Here is a 20155-nt window from a genome sequence, read left to right on the forward strand (position 1 = left end):
TATTTCCTCCTGGATGCACTCACATCACCTCAAACTCAACCTCTCTAAATCTGACCTCCTTTTCTTTCCCTCCTCCTCCCCCTCCTCTGATCTCTCTATCTCTGTTCCTCTGGAATCTACCACACTCTCTCCCTCTTCCTCCGCTAAGGACCTCGGAGTCACCCTGGACCCCTGCCTCTCTTATTCCCAGCACATCTCCACTCTGGCACGCACTTGCCGATTCTTCGTGAGCAACATCCGAAGAATCCGACCCTTCCTCACCAACTACGCCACCCAGCTCCTGGTCCAGGCCTTGGTACTCTCCCGCCTAGACTACTGCATCTCCCTCCTGGTTGGCCTCCCTGTGTCTGCCACCCATCCGCTCCAGCTCATCCAGAACTCTGCTGCCCGCCTGGTGTTCTCTCTGCCTCGCTTCGCCCACGCTACTCCACTACTCCGCTCGCTCCACTGGCTCCCGATCACCGCTCGCATCCAGTTCAAGACTCTTGTACTAGCCTACAGATGCCTTGACCAGACTGCACCCAGCTACCTCCAGACCCTCATCTCTCCCTACACCCCCACTCGACCTCTCCGTTCCGCCTGCTCTAGAAGACTGGCTCTACCTCCTCTATGCTCCCCTGCCTCCAGAGCCCGCTCCTTCTCCACCCTCACTCCGCAGTGGTGGAATGACCTTCCTACAGATGTCAGGACCGCCCAGTCCCTGACCACATTCCGGTGCCTCCTTAAGACTCACCTCTTCAGACAGCACCTGTAGAACTCCTCTGTTTTTCCCCTGGGACACTATCACTCTTCCTTAAATGCGCTTTATTTGCTCTTATCTGCCCCCTATTTTACTGCATTTTATCCTGTACTTCAGAGTACTGTAATCTGCCAAGTGTTTAATCTGTAGTATTTTGTATTTAGTCATATCTTGATGTAACTATCACTGTCACTGTTATCTGCTGTATTATTGAATGGTATTTTGTCACAATTGTACTTGCTTGAACCAAAGTCATTGTATTTATCTTGCTCTTATTGTATTACTTGTACTGTAACACTTGAAATGTATTTGCTTAAGATTGTAAGTCACCCTGGATAAGGGCGTCTGCTAAGAAATAAATAATAATAATAATAATAATAATAATAATAATAATAATAATAATAATAATAATAATAATAATCAATTGGCACTCGGATTTCTGGGTTGTGTAGTTTCTCCCCTAGCGCCGCCATTTCTTAAAGGCGACACTACCCTTTCCTCACAATATATATATATATATATATATATATATATATATGATGACATATGAGTGATATGAACATCTTCATTAGGATAGGTGACAATATAGATTATAATTGAAGTCGCTCATTTAGTAAGGCATAATTAGTCTCTTGTGTTGTAGCAAAGACTGTTACTCACATTGCACAATTAGCAAAAGCATTTATATTTTAATTAACAATAACATTCAGCTCAAAATAAATCAATTGCACCTTAAAGTTAATTTAGCACAAAGAGAGCATGACCAGTGATCTGTTGCTTATGTTAATAATACAATGAATTGTGAAGACCTAGTCATTACTACTATATAGTTATGATGGATCTTTCCTGAGTGCACTGTATGCATACTTGGATTCAAGGACAGTAATTATATTATAAAGCATGTGTTCAAAAGACACAGCCAAGCAAAGATCAATTTATACCTGACTAAGCACTACCCGAGGGTGTGGCGTAGCAGTCCCAAGATTAAGACTGATATGTGGAAAGAAGAGCAAGCCAGATGGAAAACTGCAACTCGGCACTTTTATTCTTTCACAAAACAAGAACAAAACAATTAAATCCCCTTCATAAACAGCACCCAAGCTTTGGCTGCATAAACTGGGAGCACAACCTGTCTTTCTCTTACTCTCTCTCTCCACACGCTTTCACTGAAATATCTCACACTAAACAAACATTCATTTGTCCTTTAAAAAGCATGTGGCCAGGGGTTAATTGACCATCAGTAAATCAATCACCACCTGGCCACCTTCCACTCTTTTCTTAATGTAATTAACATGTGGTTATGAAAAGGAATGGCCATTTTGGCTCCAGGCAGTTCCCCACTCTTGAGCCAAGATAGCTGCTAACCACAAAATACATATCTGCCCTGCAATGAGCGCAGCACAAATGTAAGCCATTAGCAGGTTTTAAAGGGCATTGCCCTACTTTTAAAACTCCACCCTTTTCCTTTCAACTGTTAACGGTGTCTTCATTCTCATTTTAAGAATATAATGGTATTTAGATTTAATTGTACTTATACAAAAGTGTGGCTGTACATAATATGGGATTTTAACTAGTTGAACAAGGCGACTATTCCTCAGTTCACATTTTAAAATATCATTTAATTTACATAAGAAGAGATGAATTGTGCAATGGGCGGATGCATTATTGTTTTGAAAGTAACCATTGCCATCAGAGCAGCACTGTATGGCATTTTTGAGAAATGAATGGGCTTGGTGTATACCAGGAGAACATGCCCAGCACCAGGGAGATGCAGGCAGTGTGACTGCATCATCCATAATGAAATAATAAATTAACAGTGCATCCTAATAAATTAAACCCCCTTTTTCTTTCCTTTTAGCCAGCGAAGGACCTGGCAGCAAGAGACACAAAAAGACAGGCCAGGACACCAGGCAAAGGGGTAAGCCGTTCACTCCATAATTTCCAATGGTATAAAATACTGGCAATATACAAAATAGGATTAGTTCTTGACAGAATTTATTTATCGAATGGGTTGAGCAACCACTCCTCAGTCCCCTTGAGCCGAATTGCATAAACTAAAACAATCACATCAAATCAGAATTGAATAGTATGCTAAACTTGAGTTATATTGTGTTACTTTGCTGTTATCTAGCCTATACCCAGATACACTAGTTTTTAAATGAGAAACTGTTCTCAGTCGTTCATACCTAGTCAAAGAAAGACTTTGATTACCTGAGCCTGACACAGCAAGGGAATACGATGGATCCATAAACACAGAAAAGCAATCCAACAGTTAGAAATGACTGTTACGTTGGGTGTATTTAAACTGATAAAGAATACAGAAAGCAGATATTTTGTTCTTTCATTACAGTTATAGCCTTTCCCATCCCGGGTCTGCTTGCGATCAATAGAAAACCTTCACAGCTTGTTTCATTGCAAATGAGTGCTTTATGATTCAATATGACTTTTAAAGGATTTCTAAGCAATGCTTTAACTTTATGTATTGTGAAGAAAACCTTTTGGTTCTTTTATAGTATACTGGTACCTGTGCAGTTGCTTGTGTAACAGGCAGTGTTGTGTGATACTCTACCATTACAGATTATATCCCCTCTTGGTTAAAAGCTCCAAAACCACAGATGCAGTGTTTATATTGTTCTTAAGACACTCATTTGCAGTGCATTAGGTAACAAGTTCATGCCCCTCCTCTGCCCTGTTACATTGGTGCTGTGACCCGGATCTCATTGATTGGCTGTCAGTCTGTAAGTGTAATAGGCAGTGTTGTGTGATACACTGCTGTCATGGATTTCTGAAGATACAGAGTATAAAACAAACAAGCAAAAAAAAAGTATTTTCAATAAAAGAAAAGGCTGACATTGATAACGTTGCTAGCTCTAATAATAGGTGAGAAATGGATTTTAAAACCTTGGTTATACTCCCTTTATCAATGCAGTCCTATCTGATTATTTCTAGAGTAAGGTTTCATTTTAAATACAATTATTGTAAAACCCATCCACTCAAACATCCATTACTGCATTGCTGTATACAGTTTTGAGCAGACAGGTTTTTAGATATCATTTTACATCCATGTGACCTAACATATGACTTGCGCTTTCGACTTGTTGTTATTCAAATCCAATTGTCCTTGACACACACAAAATAATCAGCTAGCCTAATGTAAGTCATTTTGATACTACAGTAAGCACTTGGATACATGACACTCAGATTCCTGTCAGTAGTGTTTTACCAACCTTGTATTAAGGAAAAAAAATCAGTTCTCATTATATATATGTAACAAATGAATGCTCTTACCCGTCACATGCGATTTCCAATAGAAATCTCTTCAATGTTACAATTTATTTGATTATCCGTCACAGCCTGTGTTTTTTTTTTTTTTTTTCTCTCGCATGCCAAATCAGTCTGTATATATTGTGCAGTTACACAGCGCTTCCTCCAATTTCACCAGACAAAAATGCAGCATAAAAAAAGCAAACAAGATACTGGGACAGTTTTAGATACTGGGATGCATTTTTTAAAAATCTGTGATCTTTAGTTGCTTTTGTGCATTTTCATTTGCAAGTGAACTGTGACATTAAGGCCTTCTCGAGTACTATATTCTGCAATTTTGAATACTTTGGATACTGTTTTAATTCTGGAAACTGTTTTTATTTATTTATTTATTTATTTATTTATTTATTTATTTTTAAATCTTGCTAAATTGCATTGCCTTTTACATTTTATACAGTTGATTTAATTTTGCTGTTGGGTCGTTAATGGGGAATTTTAAAGTATGTTTTATATTACAGTCCACATGTCCACAGTTGTCTCTTTGGGAAAGTTATATTTTTAGAATCATATCGTTCTGAATTAAAATACTTCTGTTGAAAATATAGTACTGTACCAACAAAACCTATAGTACATCTAAATGGAAGCCTACTTATTTTAAAACACAGTCCTTTCAGCTATGCATTTTTGACATTGTATCTTTTTTGTGTTCCCTGCAATACGGACAAGGGTTGGAACGGACCAAAATGAAATGATTAGATATACGTCACACGTGTTTAACTGTCACTGAAGTCAACATTTTATAGAGTTGCATATGTGAGTGCTGACTGTAGTATATTGCTTGTGTATTAACTTCAATAAATCCTGGTAGACCCAGCAATGGCAACACAATGGATTGGGAATAAATATTGTACATTGTAAAAATGGCACTACAGTGTGTGGTACTGATTTGGTACCATAGTACTACTGTAATGGATTACCAACAATGTGCATTGTGTTAGGGTTAGGGTTAGGGATTACCAACAATGTGTACTGGTTCTTACCCCCATTCCAAGTCATAAAGAAGTCACCACTGTGGTACCATTCTAACAATGGCTTATAGTATTCTACAGCAGGTATTGTTGTTTTATGGGAATACAGAGTGTCAGTGAGTCTTTTATTATATGGTTGCAAATGCTTTATGTGGTAAAGCTTTTAGCAAAAGCAGTTGTATTGTTTCCAGTCTGTTCTCAACATATGCTTGTTGTTGGTTTACCATGCACCATCTATAAGTAGACATGATAGAAATAATGTATTGTACTTGATTTAAATCAACAATTTCCAGTTATGCAGTCCCTATAAAGTAGATAAATTCACATTTTATAAGTATATTACACAAAATGACTACAACTACTACTACCACTACTTCTTATAATGTGTAATAAGGATCGCACTCACTGCAGATCGTTGCCCCTTTAAAAAACACTGACCCAACACAGAAATGGATTTTTGAAGCGCAGTTGCGCTATTTTTAATGAAACAAAAACAAAAATAAACAAAACAAAACACCTAGCTCTTCTTTGAGCACTAACTAAACAAAACAGGAACCTAAACTAAAAGACAGGACAGCTAAGCTGTTTACCTGTAACAAAACAAAACAAACAAAACAGCACACACAACAAAAAGGCTTCACTCTACCTTTTTCATTTTTTTTTAATTACAGCTGTACCCACACACCAGCACAGTTGGGCTTCTACCCTCTTCAGCAGCAGCCCAGAGCAGACTGACTGCTCTCCTTTTAAACCCTGCACCTGGCTCCAATTTTCAACCCAGGTGCAGGTAATGATTAATAATAAAACAATTAACAAAAACAATTAAACAATTAAACAAAACAAAACCAAAATGTGCCTTACGCACATGTTTTTCTGCAGGGAGGTTTTAACCCCCTCCCTGCTGTCTCACAAATGATATTGAAATTTTTTCTACCAAGCTTATGCAGTTAAAGTGGCTGTCTGTGACTGGATATCGGTGTTGCAAATGGAACCTATTAAGATTCTGTTGCTTTGCGAAATCTATGCTGTTTACAACCCGCTTAATATTAGTGGTGATGTCTTCAGTATCAGTGTTACCATAAAGAAATGAATGGGACTTAAAGTTTCCACAGAACCTGCTTTCCCTCCGTTGAAGCCCATTTTATGGAAATGCTTAACTGGCCAAAGAAGCAAAAGTTGTTTAATGATTTATACCCACACTTGCATTTTTATACAGGTATCTGTAGCGGAACAGTATCGTAGTGTCTGTTCACACTGGAGTTGTTACCGGTGTCGTACTGGTATAACTGTATCGATACGAAACCCAGACAAGAGCAAGTTTCATACCAGTACAGTTGCGATGTGAACAGATCAAGGGTGGACAGGTGGATCGGTACGGCAACAGAATGGATGTTTGAGACATGCACACACTTACCCAAGGATATTCCATATTACCAAGATTCTCAACTCCAATTGTCGTCATGCTTGTTTAGTTAAAGTATAGGTTTTTTTTATATATTTTACGGATAAGTTACAGTAGTAAAGCATATAAAAACTGATGGCCAATACTGATCTCTGAATCTCTGATCTCTAACGGAATAGAGTTCCACAGTTTTGGGGCATAGCAACAGAAGACCCTGTCGCCCATAGAGCGCAGGCGAGCAGAAGGGACACACAACAGTCTAAGGTCGGTGGAGCGGAGGTTGCGAGTGGGTGTGTAAAAGGTTCAAAGATCTGACAAATAAAGTGGAGCCAGCCAATGGAGAGCCTTGAAGGATTTTAAAATTCACTCAAAACAGGCAGCCAAAGCAAGGCCTCCAACACAGGTGTAATGAGATCCCTAGAGCGTGACCTAGACAAAATTCGAGCCACAGAATTTTGAACATATTGCAATTTGCTGAGAATGCTATTAGAGACACCAGTGAGTAGGGTGTTACAATAATCAATCCTAGAGAAAACAAACGCATGATCCCATTTTTCAGCCGCAGATGCAGAGAGCATAGTTCGAAGACTAGCTACATTTCTGAGGTGAAAAAATGAAACCTTGACAGTATTCAACACATGCGGTTAAAAAGGTTAACCCAGGATCAAAAATCACACCCAAATCTTTCATTTTAGATCTCAACTCAAGCATGATACCATCAATTGACAAATTTACAGCATTGGCTTTATGTAGCTGATGGGAAGTACCTAACCTTACAATTTAGTTTCTATTATTTCTATTAATTTCATATTCTACTAGCGCTTTACCCACTGTGAGGTCAGGTAGATTAATTAAAATGTAAAAACTCACAGTCGTCTCAGTCTCTGTGCTGCATTGCTAATAGAAATGGCATTTGAATACATACATGTTTCAGCAGGTGGAAGAAATGTTTTAGGGGTCTGTTGGATCAATCACTGTGGAATGGCTTTTAGTGCTCAGTATGTGGAGGGGTCATGAACAACAGTGACAGACACACCGGGACGCCAGGCTTTTGGCTTGCCTCAAGTAAATCAATTCCAATTTCACTTTTTGTTGCACACACACCCCCCCCCCACCAAAGAGAGAGAGTATTGATCATTAATTGTGTATTTTCCATCTTCGCTGGTTTAAAGAAGAGCTGACATTTGTTATTCATTTCGTTAATCCTCCAAGGCAGCAAGATCTCTTGTAGTCTATGTATAATGTCACCCCAAAGCAGGTGCCAAGCTAGCTATTAGCTCCCTAAGACAAGTGGCAATCTCTGACACCTACTGCACCAGAACCTGGTGATTTTCAGCCATACGACTCTGGTGGTCGGTCAGGTTTGGCACAACTATCAACTGCTGCCCTTGTTGATCCCACTATTTACTGTGCATTTAGCAACTGAAACAAAACATCTCTGAAGTCGTCTGCGGTATATGTTCGTCTGACAGGGGTAGTAGTCCAGCTTGCAGGAGGGGATGGACTCCTGTCTTGATCTGATATTATGCGTGCCCTTATTCTATACGGTGCTGGGAGATGGCAAAGGTGCCCGGCCAGGAGATGATGCCCTCTGTTCCTCCTCTGCTGACAACATTTTGGAGCATGCATCCTTTTGGGTTTGAGCAGATGCACAAATTAGGAACACAGCTCTGTACCTTGTATTGTAATACTAAATATAAATTTAATAAATATATATATTTATTTATTAAAGATTGCAAAATACACATGGAAAAAGTTTATACTAAGCTGTGGCAAAATATCCTCCCGAATGAGGGTAAAAGATTAATTAAGTTTTATTTTTATTTATTTATTTATTTATTTTTTAATCCGTGCTGTCCCATTTTTACCCACATGTCAGATAATTGTAAATCAGCATTTTATATGTGAAGTGTTCTAAATAAATGTACATTCTGGTTGACAAAATGCTAAAATTTAGACAAAATTATACACAAAATTGATATTCCCATTATTTTTTAATTTCTATTTGGCTGCTGCTCGCTGGTAGGAGAGCCGTCTCCCTCTACACTAGTAGTTGTTTCAATAAAAGCGAATTATGCTTCCATTTGTTTTTCTTGATCTCGTTCGTATGCATTTTGATTAACGAGTTCCCCTTATCTCGTCGTTCAGACAGGAAGTGATGTACGTGACCTGCGACAATTAACTTTTTACTAGAAATGTGTTAATTAACGACCTCATCGACTCAATTTCAAAGCATTCTCGGATTGTTAACAAATTCCGTTTGAAAATCACTTGCTACTCAAGCCATCACTACTATACCGCAAATTTAATTCAATAACACAGATGTTTTAACCCCACCTTCCACTGTGTACTAATGAAAGGTCCTACTTATTGTCTGATCTCTGTATGTTGTATCTAATTGCACGGATACGGATGTTTCTGAAGATGATTACATACTGGTAATGTGCAAAGCATACTGCACATCAATGTTCACTTTCTTTGAATTAGAATTAGATTCGGACACATAATCAGAAATGCGAATTGTATGGGCCGGGGATTACATTTGCACTCCCATCTGCCTTCCCCTGAGAGAGTGCCTCTTTTTTTTTTAGAGCTTTTAGCAAGCCGTCTGGGAATCAATTCCGGACAAATATGGATGTGATCCAATTACCCTGAAATGAGCCCTTCGTATTTCTAGTTGTGGTGCCTAGTAGAACTGGTGTAAGGTTACATCACAGGGGAGCCTCAATCAATTTTTTACTTGATGGAAAACTTAAAGCAAGTTTTGGAGACACAATTTCCTCTAAAGGCTCTACACATCTCCTTCTACGGCCATGTGCAAATGTATTAGAACACCTCAAGATTAGTCATGTACTGAGCATCATGTAAAGCTATGTGTCAAATTAAGTTAATTCTCACTTTTATTGGCATTTTAATGACATCATGAAACAGGTATCATCATGCTGTGTTAGCTGTACTGGACTCTATTTAGCGATGAAGTCATCCTTTATCTATCTACCTGCATGAAAATCTCTGGGTGTGAGAATTTTTGGTCAGTAATCAGTGATATAGAAACGATAGGCACTAATGTGTGAAAATGTTAGACCACTTTGTGCTTTAATTGGTTATCTTAAACAACTTCTAATAAGATAGAACACACATAAGGCAAGAATGTATCAAACCAATGATGAATTTTAGAATAATACGTAATGCATAATTAAACATGATTGCAGCCTTTATGAAATACTTAAAATCATAAAAATAAACACACAAACAAACATACTGATTAATAATTAAAGAGCATAATTGTGTTTTCTTTCAGTTAAGCCCCCTTTTAAATGAGAATAGCCATAAATTATGCAGGCTTTAGTGTTGGCTGCCTGTTTTGAGACTGGTTTGTTTAGTTCTATTGGACACATTTATTACTGTGCATTATTCTGAGCTCTGACAGCTTTGTGCCAGTGAAATAAATATGACTGTTGGGTATTAATTTATCTAACCGTAATGCTTAATATATGCTGAACATATAATGCCTCCATATCCATTCAAAGAAATTCTAACCAAATCCCCCATATTTATTGAAAAATGCAAAGAAGAAAGTAAAATTGCATTGTATGTAAATAAAAACAGAAAATGTATTCATGTTGTTTGAAAAACCTGGAATGTAGTTAAAATTATGGTGCTCTAGTGATCCCATAACTTCTACATTTTAATGCGTCAACTCCATCTCTGTGTTCTTTATTGTGGAAAGCATATACTGCAGTGTTCCGCATCATATCGTTTCTCTACTGTCTTCCTACATTTCCTGACTAATGCTATTTGGGTTTCAGCAGAGGTCTGTATATTAACCTGTGGAATATCAAAATGATTGAATCTTCTTTCTTTCTTTCTTCCTTTCTTTCTTTCTTTCTTTCTTTCTTTCTTTCTTTCTGAGTTTATAGTGGGCAATAGCACCAGGGTTTGAACAATATATGGTGGTCTAATTTATTATACTAAATACTATTCTGTGTCAAACCCCAAGTCTCTTCTGGTGTGCCATGCAGTTGCCTGTAGTCTCCTGAAACCAAGTTCTAAGCCACAAAGTGGCTTCGTATTCCCTCAGCTTAACATGAACAAGTGAGTTCTGTTTCTATGTAACGACACCATAGGGCAGGGGTGCACAATTCCAGTCCTGGAGGGCCGGATCCCTCCTGGCTTTTGTTCCAACTGTGTTCTAAATTACTTAATTAGACCAATAATTGGTAATAATTGGTCCAATTAAGTAATTTAGGGCAAGGTTGGAACAAAAGCCAGGAGGGACACCGGCCCTCCAGGACCGGAATTGTGCACCCCTGCCATAGGGGATACAATGCACTTAAAGGGGGTAAATAACAAGGAATATTGTTAAACCATGGAAAGCAATCATAACAGAACCCAGAACTCCTTAAGAATGTGGGCTAAAGAATGCCAGTAACAAGTTTCATCACAAGCTTCTCGAAGCTTTGGGTTTCTCCATAACCAACAATGCTTTTCCTATGGCTCACATGTTTTCGAGTTCTCTGTGTTCATCGTGTAAACTATTGGAAATGTTGAACTGAAAAATGTACAACAGGTTTGGGCAATTTTATGTTCATTATTTTAAAAACATAGAATAGTCATTTACCGTAATATGTGCGTTTTTGGTAACACTTTACATTAAGTGTCTCTAATTAAAAACAAAGTAGTTACTTAGTAAATACATGTGTGTTTACACATAATTACAATGGTATTATGCATAGTTACAATGTATTTAATGTGTCAGTCTTTTTGCACGATATATCCCTAACCCTAACCCCCCTAACCCAAACCAATTGTGTACTTCTGTAAAGTTACAATCCATTTATTTTCTGCAACAGAACTGTAACATAATTCACAATCGTAAAATCAATTTATTGGGCTTTTATTTTTGTAATTGCTGAAAAGAAACACACTAGCCACAGAGATCAATAAAAATAGAGAAGGGATACAAATAAAAGTATCATTATAGACTGAAGCAGGACAAAAAGAAAATAAACAAGCCAACAGAATGCATTTTTTTCTCTGTTTGTATCAAGAAGCTGGGAGGCACATGTCTCCTAAATCTAGTTACAGCTCCAGTTTAAAATTCTCTCTGTACTTTTTCTACCTTTCAACTCGGCACCGTAATTCACTTACATGTTCATTTTATCCTTGACTTGATCAGTCAGCTTCTGAGAGAGAAAAGTAAAGCCTGGATCTTATTATAGAATCTGCTTAAATCATTGAAAGCAATGGAAACGGAAAACAGTCAAAGATACAGCTAATAATAATGTTTTTATATAGTGCCTTTTATAGTGGACCACTATCACAAAACGCTTTACAGAGGTAGGTTGTGAACTGTGCATTATATGCAGAGTCACTTACAATAGGACATTGATTTAACATCTCATCCACAGGAGCACAAGGAGGTTAAGTGACTTACTGAGGGTCACAGACAGAGGTGGGATTTGAACCGGTGCCCTTCTGGTTACAAGTGCTGGACTTTAACCACTGGACCACACTGCCTCCTTATAATATAATAACTACACTGTAATTAGAAGGTAACAATTTTATATGTTTGCAGCCTTGTTATCTTACACGGTAATAATACGACACATGCATCCCATCAAACTAAGTTATGAATTTAAAACTCAAAAGTTTAAGTAACATACCTAAGCTTTGTCAAAGACTTCAAGACAATGGACACCCACATGCTCTTTCACACAGCTGGCTTATTGCCTGTTAACACAATAATAAAATCTGTTTTGCACTCAGTAGCAGTTAAAGTCATGTTTCCCCAGTAATTATCCTCCAACATAATTAAAGCAACTACAGGAATCTTTATTGTAAAATGATTTCTTAGCAGAAACTTCACAGATTTAATACGTGGGGAGGAGAAGGAGAGATTATATTTAAACACTTTAAAAACACTTTAAAAAGGCAGTTTAATCCCATCAGATTCTATAGTGGGGCCCCCACCTTCACCCCGCAAAAGGTTTTCAGTAGCCCCTCGCTATACTGGACATGACACACACATACATTTATAGTGCTCAATGCATTTTAAATGTAAATCATTGCACTGAAATAACACTAATTTGTTTTGGGTAGGCTACACATAACATTATGTAAAAATATAAATCTGTACAGTAGGCCTATACAGTATACAGTACAGTAGTAAAATCAAATAAATACCTAGCACACTTACTTTTTACTTTAGCTTACCGGTAACACAAAATAAATCATGCTGCTGCATTGTATGCATTGGTGTATAAGGCGAATAAAATATTATTTTAAATTGAAACTAAATGATTTTAGCATTTTTTTTATTATAATTTTTAACTTGGCCTACTTAGTAGCCTAGACAATTAACAACATTTGGTCATGGTCCTATACAGATGCTCAGAATGAGCTGAAGGGGTTAGTGGCACATGTGTGCAGTCTAATTGCTACCAATACATTAGGAAAACAAACATACAATGACCACAACTGGCAACGTACGAGAAAAAGCCGACTAGGAAATGCCAGCAACAATTGTGACTATAAGGCATGTTTTCAAAAGGTCTTAACAAATTGATACCGCAGTTGTCGGCAGCTTTAGTACATCTCATTATAATATTTGAGAACCTTCATTTGGACTACCTCCACCCCTTTTTTGTGAATTTATGCAGGAACGCCCATAATTACATATGGTTGAACCGCAAAGAAAAACTGCTGCCTCAAAGCATTCCCTAAAAAGTCACGAACAGCATTGCGCATGTTTAGTACATTTCACCCTAGACTTCCATTCCGTTTGCGACTGGTTTGCGACTATTGCGACAGGCGCAACACTTTAGTACATCTACTCCTATGTCTGTTCCAGTCCAGATCTTTCTGTGTTTGTACAGCTATGACCAAAGGTTTTGCATCACCTTATGGTGCTACCATATCAGAAACTCCACAGTACACTATACAGAACATATCTATTTTTGGCAATGGTTTAATTAATGATGAATGCATATCCAGTATTGCAATAAGTAGCTTGTTGCTAAAAGGACACTTAGCAGCACAGGAAAAATAACAGCAGAAGCAATATAAAAACCTCAACCAACTCAAGAAAGGTTTTGAAGGCAGCACAAAAAAAGCAATCAATCTGATTGATTGATGCTTAATTTATTGGCTGTCTCTGTATCTCTGGAACTACAGTGTGTGTTGTACTGAGTTAAACCTTGGAAGTTATTGCAGCTACCAAAGGGGAATTTGTAGCTCTTTTATTTGGAAGATGGGTTCATAATTTGGTATCTTGCTAAGTTATACACATTTGTGTAGAGGCTTATAGAGGAAAACTGTTTCCCAAAGGGTTGGAAAGGTGACAGACAGTAGGCACTTCATTGATCAACCCAACTCAAGGGGGGTAGTTTTTTACAATAAGGTGAGAACTGCAGTCAATATCTGTTTAATCAAACCTGTGATTTCAGAGGGCAAATATTGGGGCCTCAGAACTAGAGAGGTGTAAGTGACATTTTGGGCTTATATGAGTGTTATATATCAAATGAAAGGTCTTGATGAGATCTATCCAGTGCCAAAATGACATATCTGAAATTATAAACTGCATTGGATAAAGAAAGAAAACAATAAAGACACAATTGCAGTCTTGTTTTGTTTAGTGCCAAAAGGGCCTAAGTGCACAGACACCCTAATGGCACAAAACACTGCATTGTGGGATAGATCATGTGAAAGCAGATAAGACAAAATGTTGAGTGATGTTACAAAACAAGGTTGTTTTAGTATTGACCAGTAAAGTGACCAGTGGTCGGTTTGTGGTTTACAGCGTCACCATCTTAAACATGTCATGACATCGTGTTTTATTTTATTTTCATTTTTTACCAATTTTCTCACCCTTGCATGATGTTTGTAGTCACTCTGAAACTAATACATTGAAAAGAAAACTATTGTGTTGAATCGAGTCATTCTTAATTAAGCAAGCAATTTCCATTTTTAAATAGCTCCTAATTGGAATCGTAATTAAAAAATAAACAAACTTTACTGTTTGTCCTTTATCAATGAACTTTATGCCTTCTGATTTTGAGTTTCATAAAAATGTGACGATTTTGTTATATAAGCAAACAAATGCAAATGGTAAAAGAATGATTATTAAGCCAAACAGAAAAAAAGGATTTCTCGACTGTTAAGACATCTGTAATCGCTGAAGCTGAACAATTTCTAAGCAAGTACACTGGGAACAAATATCATTCCATGTAGTTTTATGATACCCAAGAGATGATACAATACTAATAACCTGTAAAATCCCAATTACTAACAATTATTATTATTTTCTTATCACAAAGCTAAAAGTACTTATTGCCTGTTAACACCAGCTGTGTCGTATTAGCTTTTTTTAATTTTAAAACTACAACCTTCATTGAACTCCAGAGAAGATTAAGTCTGACTTCATAAAGGGAGTAAATATTATAATGTAGCATGAGATATAATAATATGATTGAATCCTAGGAATCGGGTATTTCTTAGTGTTTCATGATGCCAATACTATGGATCAAAATATTTCAATTACAATAAAAGTGTTCTGAACCCCTTTCTCAATGAGCACTGTGCTGTTCCAATGATTGCTTTCCCCTCCCTCTGCGGGCAGGTTCATTCAGGTCTGAACAAGAATGGTTCTCAGATCAGGTTGAGCAAACACACACGGCTCAAATGAGGGTCAAAATCATTCTTTTGAAATCTTAGATATGAAAATGTAACCTTTAAACAAACAATAGAGACATTTTAATTATTATTTTATTTTATTACCATTTGATTAAAAATACTTCTACTACTACTGCGACTACTACTACTACTACTAATACTAATACTACTACTACTACTACTACTACTACTACTACTACTAATAATAATAATAATAATAATAATAATAATAATTATAACCCATTAGCATCACATGTGGCTTCCGATTTATATGCACAGGTTTCTAATAAACCTTTAGTCGGGATGGGAACATGAAATACCAGCTAGCATGCCGTTTTACCATAGAACCAATTCTAAAACCTCAATTCCTAGTCAAGTTTAAAGGGTGAAGCTACAGAACACAGCTATAGGTAAGCAGTACAGTGCATGTCTATTTTCTATGATGGCCATGAACCATCCATTGAAGCCCTCAGTACAGTACGTGCACATAGGTGGGTGGCTTAAATTAGATTGCATTGCAGATTACTGTTTTAATGAATTTATGGTTACAGAAATGTCAAATGCATTTTTTCAGTCTTGTACACCCTTCCTGTAATGATGCAGCTTCCTGTGTTTTTCTCCCATCCATCTCTTAAGAAACTGAGTTAATGTTGCTGTTCCTAATAGTTTCATATTGTCTCCAATTTGAAAGGGCTGACTGTGTTCTTGTCAGAGAGCTGATCTGTATATTGTGGCAGTCTCAAGCAGGGAGTACTATGCATGTACAATATGTTTTACCATGTTTTTTAAATCTGCCTTACCATACCTGTATAGGTGTGTGCTTTACCACATTTGAATGATTTATTATTAAGATGTGTGCATTACTGCAGTAAATTCATATGGGTTTGCCAGCAAGCATTTTCAATGGCTAACCAAATCTTCAATGGCAATGTAAGTAACCACAGTACAGTCACAAATGCAATGGTACAATGGGACATAGCTGCCAATGATAGAATGGTATCACATTGGGTACATATTTTGCATGATATTTTCCACATAGCCTGTACTTACTTGGGTGACAATATTGTAGTTCTGAATCTCTTATAAAAAAAGGTACTTGAATCCATTGGTATACATTAAGTTAAAAAAAAAATAACCAGGAGCCATATGCACTTTCGGCATGACTTGCCTTTGTTGTCAGGCTTAAGGATTCAGACGTCATGCTGGCCAAATCACACCCTTATGTGCCGCTGGGCAGGCGAAACAAGCTTCTCTGACTGAGTTTGCCCAGCAGAAAGTGAACAGGCATCAACTCCGACCTATCAGTTTCACAACTCAGCTGTAACACACAACAAAAAACTTGTTCGGGTATGAAACGAATGAAGCAGCAGCCGCAACAGCATGAGAGAAATCATATTATACAGTCTCCTGTATGCTAATTTGAGGAAGAATCTGCTCTGAGCTGTACAGCTCGAATGATGCAGCGCTGTTAGGGAAAGAAGGTTAGGTGTGTGGATGAAAGACTGGCTTGTCTGCTGATTCCTATGTATAAGATATGCTGAAGCCAAAGAAAAGAGACTTGGATGGAGAATAATGAGACAGCAATTGTTACACTACCCGAACCAGCCAAGCGACTGGACTGGAGAGAGAATAATCTGTGCAGTTCACCTGATTACCTTCCCTTCATAAACCAGCTGCTCCTCCCCCCCCCCCCCCCACCAAAAAAAAGTCCAGATAGTTGTCCTGTATACTTGTACAAGCATCAGTCAGATAGCATTTTTGGTGAACCTTTTGCTTTTGATGGGCTGAAATGGTTAGTTTGGCCCTTAATCATATGGTGTTTTTTTTCTGAACAAACCAAAAAAAGACCCATAGTGCAATATGTTTTCACTCCTGTTGTATATTTGATGTCTTGTAATTACATTGTCCATGTTTTGGCTGTGATGGCTGTCTCACTTCTAAATTATATACCAAAGCAATGTGGAAAAGGGATCAGACAAACCTTACTGAAAAGTCTTAGGAACCCGTTTGGGATTCCATTATAATCTGAAAAACTGTCTTGCAGAACCAATGAGCCAATTCCAACAAAGACAACACATTGAATTTGGAACAGATATTATTATTTATTTTATTTCTTAGCAGACACCCTTATCCAGGGCAACTTACAATTGTTACAAGATATCACATTATTTTTACATACAATTACCCATATATAACAGTTTTGTTTTTACTGGAGCAACCTCGGTAAAGTACCTTGCTTAAGGGTAAAGCAGCAGTGTCCTCCACCTGGGATTGAACCCACAACCCTCCGGTCAAGAGTCCAAAGCCCTGACCACTACTCCACACTGCTGCCCAATGGTCCTAATACAGTTGCTCATTGCCTGGAAGTGGACTACTATAGCACTGCAATTCGTTGTCAGTATCGGTTGTTCAAACCATTGTGATGCCATCATTATGTCAGCTGTGGATTTTACCATTGGCCCTTAATACAGAACCATTGAGTTGCTATTTTTTATTCCATGACAACTGGAGGTATCTTTCAGTAATCGAATTGCATAAAACACACAAAGGTGCAACAGAATGCCCTTCTGATGTTAAGACATCATGAGATATCTCCTGAATATTTCACTGTACTGTTTCCTAAAAGCATTTCAGGGGTGATTGCTGAAACCCATTCAATGGGAAATTAACTGCTCTGGCTTCAAAGAAATGAACATTACTAGATTCCAAAAGCTCTTCAGTAATGCGTATTTCATGTTGGACCACTTTACACTTTGTTCTGCAATGTAGTGGTTGCATCACTGTAATGAAATATTGATTAAAGGGTAAACAGCTTAACTGTCCTTCTTTATTCCACTGATGTTTTATGTGATTGTTACTAAGAATTTAAGGTTCTTTTTTTTTTGTGGGGGTGGGTGGTGTGTAAGGTGATCTCATTACCTTCTGTTACTTTTTTGTGAAGTCATATTTTCTCTTTGGTGATTCATTTTAAATACAAATGTGTAACACTTTACATGAAGTGTCTCTAATTCTGGTGTATTTACATAGTAGTCAGTTTGTAAACACATGTGTACTTATACATAATTACAATATTATTTTGCATAGTTACAGTGTACTTGATGTGTGCATCTTTTTGCTCGACCTAACCTTAACCCTATCCCAAACCCTTTTCTTACACAATTGTGTACTTGCATATGTCATGCATAAAGATTTACAAATTAAGGACATTGTAACTATGCATAATAACATTGTCATTATTTGTAAATACACATGTATTTACGAAGTAACTACTATGTAAATAAAGATCCTAAAATTCTGGGTGATGCAAAACATTTGGTCAGAGCTGTAAATTTAAGCTTTTTAAGGTATTGAATTATGTATTTTATTAATCGTCTTCATATTGGTTACTTTTTTAAAGAATGTACCTTTATAGTATATAAACTATGGATATTGAAAATTGTTTTGGGACACTGCATATCCGACAACTGATCCCCTGATAAGCCAGGCAGTTCCAGCTCTATAACCTTATTAAATAACCCTTTTCTCTAACCTTCAAGTTATTATAAGCCTATTCGTAAATATATCAAAGCAACAATTCAAACACAGCATTCTGCAGCCTAGATAGAATAGTGGGGGGCTTGTCTAGTTAGCTTGGCATTTTTTTTTAATAAGCTGATGGTGCAGCACAGCAACAGAATCCTGCTGTTTAAAATCTTAGAGTATATTCATTTCTCTGGTACAGAGGTTACACAGGCAAAAAATACAGAATATCTTCAAGCATTCTAAGTTACAACGTTTTATACAACACAGGGGTTGAGCTTTGGATTAAAATATACACGGTATAAATGTGGATAGCATTTGTAATGCAAATCACATCCATTTTCTTTGTGAAATATAAAAGCCTACATCTCAATGTACAGCAGACAATGCACTAATTAGAAGCTACTAAGTTTATATATATATATATATATATATATATATATATATATATATATATATATATATATATATATATATATATATATATATGTGTGTAGAACCGTTGTGTATTTCTGGGGTCTGGAGCCGGGACTCCTCCCCTGTGTCACCCCGCTAAATATCGATCAGATATTCTGTATTTTTTGCCTGTGTAACCGTCGATCAGTTAACCTTCAACGGAAGAGTAATTAACATTTTAAATCCAAAATGGGCCAAATTGACCCGCATGGCAGTTCTAGTGTTAAAAGAACACCTTTTTGGCATCGATAACGATTAGTTGCTAACTACTCAAAACTGATGCACTACTTTTTTGTAACCTGATGACTCATCATCATCAGACTCTTTTCAAAACTGACTTGTCATTGCGAGAGTAATCGTGTGTAGGGCCATGATGTTTTAATAACCATTGTGTTAAAACAAATTCTCGTATTCATAATTACTGTTAGAGCCACTACTGCATTTTTACCATATGTAGTGGTGCTTTGTTAATTTAGTTTGTCTAATTATATTTATATATATATATATATATATATATATATATATATATATATATTGTAAAAGAATCGACCCTCTTCGCGGTTCTAGCCCCTTTAAAAACACAACCCAACACACTGGAATGGATTTTAAAGCGCTGGTGCGCTATTTTTAATAAACACCAAAATAAACAAAAATACAAAACAAACACCTAGCTCTGTACGAGCACTAACTAACACACAGGAACACCCTGACTACCAGTGGGACAGCTAAGCTGTTTCCCCACTAAACAATAAACAATACAACACACTTTACCTTACGACTGCTGGGAAGCAGAGTACCTCTTCCTGCCTCCTTCTACTCAGCAGCCTCAAGCAGACTGGCTACTCTCCTTCTAAACCCTGCACCTGGCTCTAATTTACAATCATAGCCAGGTGCAGGTGATAATTAACAATAAAACAATTAACAGAAAACAATTAAACAAAACAAATGTGCATTCCGCACATGTTTTTACTGCAGAGAGGTTTTAACCCCCTCTCTGCTGTCTCACAATATATATATATATATATATATATATATATATATATATATATATATATATATGTCTGGCCTGCCTAT

At 37.1% G+C, this 20155-nt stretch overlaps 1 protein-coding gene across 2 annotated transcripts in view; it reads left to right on the forward strand.

The window, feature by feature from the left end:
* The window catches only part of LOC117414989 (leucine-rich repeat and fibronectin type III domain-containing protein 1-like), a 100516-nt gene that overhangs the window by 41627 nt on the left and 38734 nt on the right, over nt 1–20155 (forward strand). For both annotated transcript variants that reach the window (XM_059026673.1, XM_034024887.3), the window contains one exon: nt 2598–2657. The gene's annotated coding sequence lies outside the window, so the exon portion shown is untranslated. The remainder of the gene's footprint in view (nt 1–2597; nt 2658–20155) is intronic.

Source organism: Acipenser ruthenus, chromosome 7 (genome assembly GCF_902713425.1).
Source record: "Acipenser ruthenus chromosome 7, fAciRut3.2 maternal haplotype, whole genome shotgun sequence".
Taxonomy (NCBI): Eukaryota; Metazoa; Chordata; class Actinopteri; order Acipenseriformes; family Acipenseridae; genus Acipenser; species Acipenser ruthenus.